Raw genomic sequence first — 3,512 nt, forward strand, 5'->3', positions numbered from 1 at the left:
CTTTGCACAGGTAAGGCAAAAATGCAATTTCATTGTGTGCAGGGAGTGCTGTGTCACAATGACAATGAGGGAGTTGCCGTTTCCCAGTTGGCCTTTCACTTTCACTTCACACCTCTGTACCTGTTCCACCTAGTTCTAAGTGTTCCCTCTGTACGGTACAGTAGGGCCCCATTGCAATGATTCATGCTCTACAAGCTAGCCGTATGGGGTCACTCCAGCGGGTCCCAATACTGCTGCTGTCAGGCCCCCTTTATGGCTGTGCTTTACAGTGCTGTGCCTTATGCGGCTTTATGAGTTTTATGGGGGGAGGTTTCTGCTTGTGTAAGCTGAGGGTGGATCAGGGTCAGAGAGGGCAGAATGAGATATACTACTAGTACTGTATGGCTCTCATTGTATCTGCAGACTGAGTGTCCTTGATGCTAGGAACACGTAGCAGGCGAAATGAGCGAGGCGAAGCGAGACGAAATGCAGTGTTCCATAGGGCTTGAAAGTCCTGCCCCTTAGTTCCGCATTTCACGGGACCTTAGCTGACCATCTAACAGCATGGTAGCGAGTAAATATCTTCTGGTTCCAGTCCTAGTATGCGCTCGGCTGGACTACAAATGTGCTGTCTTAGAAGCTAAATATACATTATTCATGCAGAAGTATCAATATTTTGTTCCGAGGCCGTCTGCATGAAAAAATGTGAAGAAACACATCCTTCTAATAAATCAGTCGTGGGGAACCTCTGTTTCGAGAGCCGTTTGTGGCCCTTGAGGCCATTTTATCCGGCCCCCGATGTATTTTTAATGTTATGCAGCTTCAAATTAAATATGAAATATTTTGTAAAGGAATCTTAGAAATTACATTTCCAATACAATGAAGTTATATTCAGGGGACCTAAAGAGGGTGGGGTCTGTTCTAAAGGTGGCTGCCTTCAATATAGGCCTAAATTGTATGAGGAAATCCTGATTTGTGTTTATAGTACGGCCCTCGGAGGACTTTTAAAGGCCTTTGTAGGAATCTGAAGTGGCCCTTCGAATGAAAAAGGTTCCCCACCCCTGTTTTAAATAATTTGGTGTTGCGTACGAAAAATGATACAAAAATATCAGAAACAACATATGTGAAGCTTGTGGCAAAATTCAAAGGGGATCGATATATCATTTTAATACCGCCATTGGATCAGATGCAAAACTTTTCAGCTAAAAATGCTGTGAGGTCCCATGACATCTGAGGATGTTACGTCCCTTTCAAGACCTATTCTGACAGCTCAATGGTCATTAGGTCGTTGCTGCCAATCAAATGGAACGGAACGGTTATGTAGTTGATTAGATTGGCGGCCGTAGGTGAAATTCGCTCCTCATTTGCATGATATTAAACTTGGTTTAAGAATTTCGCTTCACTTCGCTCCTGTTCGCTTGCTGTTTCGCCTCCCTTGTAGGAATGAATGGCGAAGTTCGGTTCGTTTAGCCATTATTATGCCCTTTGTAGACAAGACAGACATGAGTGGTCCGACCCTGCCTGGAAAACTTACTACATTGATCAACGTACAATTTATTTCATTTATGTATTTATTTCAATGGCAAGTAGGCCTAATTACAAACTATAGTTCCCACAAACATTTGCAGAAATGAATGTCATCTGAGCTACATGACCGAAAAGTTAGCGTTGTTTAAAAAAAACAAAAAAAAAACAAGTTCAAATAAAACTATTTTGTCCATGTGCATTCTGAATGCACTAACCTAATATGTCATACTAATAACCCAATATTTGTCCTAAGATCTTGTTATTTCCGTATGTGGAACTTGTCTCAAAAGGACTGCAAAGCAAAGAGTGCAAGCATTACTGGCACTACACCGCCGATGACATGGACACATCTGCCTAGATTATGCAGGACAGCCAGGCCTAGTGTATTACAGAGAGAATTATTCATGGGAGAGAGTGTGTGTGTGTGTGTGTGTGTGTGTGTGTGTGTGTGTGTGTGTGTGTGTGTGTGTGTGTGTGTGAGAGAGAGAGAGAGAGAGAGAGAGAGAGAGAGAGAGAGAGAGAGAGAGAGAGAGAGAGAGAGAGAGAGAGAGAGAGAGAGAGTGCGTGTGTGTATTTATGTGTGCATGTATCCGTGTGTGTGTGTCCATGTGTGTCCGTGTGTTTCGGTGTGTCAGTGTGTGTGTGTGTGTGTGTGTGTGTGTGTGTGTGTGTGTGTGTGTGTGTGTGTGTGTGTGTGTTTGTATTTATGTGTCCGTGTGTGTGTATTTATGTGGGCGTGTATCCGTGTGTGTGTATTTCCATGTGTGTCCGTATGTTTCCGTGTATCAGTGTGTGTGTGTGTGTGTGCACGTGTGTGTGTGCATGTGCGTGTGTGTGCGCACGCATGTGTGCGCGTGCGCGCGTGTTTGTGGGCGTGCACACATGCGTACGTGTTATGGGTTAGATCTGTCCACAGAAGCAGCCGTCCCTTTTCTCCGGGAGCAGCAGATCCCTATCAAAGCAGAAACCACATGTGCACACGCTGCCACTGGGGGGGCAGAGAGGAAGGGGGTGTGTGTGGCCTACTTCCTGCCGTCTCCTTGGCAACGGTTGGCTGCCTGTGTACATTTTTTTTCCTTCTGTGTGAGCATATTCAGACAATGTCCAGTCAATGGACAACAAACAGCGGGAAAAAAAGAAAAGCTCTGTTGTTTATAACACGATTTATGGTGTCCTCCTCGAAACCTCGAAGGCTTGTAGTTTTTTACAATCTCGTCTTTTTTGAAAATCACATACTTGTGCAATAATTTATAAGGCATCCCCAGCATGTGAACATGTCCACTGGGGTTGTGGCCTTAGGACTATAAATATGCTGTATTTCAGAGGAATGCCTTCCCTCCCCGGGTTCTCCCATGTGTTTTCCTATAGACTAGATTGCAAATGTAAATGTTAAGTGCTTCACACACAGTCTTGCATATGCCAGAGGTGTTCTTGGTGAACGGGGGATGCCTGTTTAGTTGCTGTTTTAACCCCTTAATGCGCGCCGTACCTCCTGAGGCACGCTGTAATAGACATTGAAAGTTAACTACTATAGTACTACACTACTATGCCAGTGCACAGGGCCTTTAGCAATACATTACGACTTGGTCATTGCCATTCTGGTAACAGCTAGTTTATAACGCTGTGTCTTAAGGGGTTAAAAAAAGACAGAATTAAAAGGAAAAGGATTTATGTATATATCCATCTGTATTCACCGCTGTCTCTTGAAGATGCATTTCTAGGTATTTCTTGGGGAGTGGTGCAATATCTGTGCAGGTTGGACTGCATTTCTTCAGCTGTTTGAATTGCTCTTGGCTTGTTGTACTGTATTGTGGACGGACACTAACAGTGTCCTACATTGCCATCTAAATCATGAAAAATCATCTGCCCTTTATTATTCCTAAGCATCAAAAATGCTTGCTTACTTTGTGCGTGCCTTGTCATTTTGAAGCATCATGATGTGGGCTATATCACATCTAACAGGGGCTTTTCCTGTGGCCCTGTATCACAGCAGCTGAGCTCCAAGC

The sequence above is a fragment of the Engraulis encrasicolus genome, chromosome 18, assembly GCF_034702125.1.
Source record: "Engraulis encrasicolus isolate BLACKSEA-1 chromosome 18, IST_EnEncr_1.0, whole genome shotgun sequence".
NCBI classification, from domain to species: domain Eukaryota; kingdom Metazoa; phylum Chordata; class Actinopteri; order Clupeiformes; family Engraulidae; genus Engraulis; species Engraulis encrasicolus.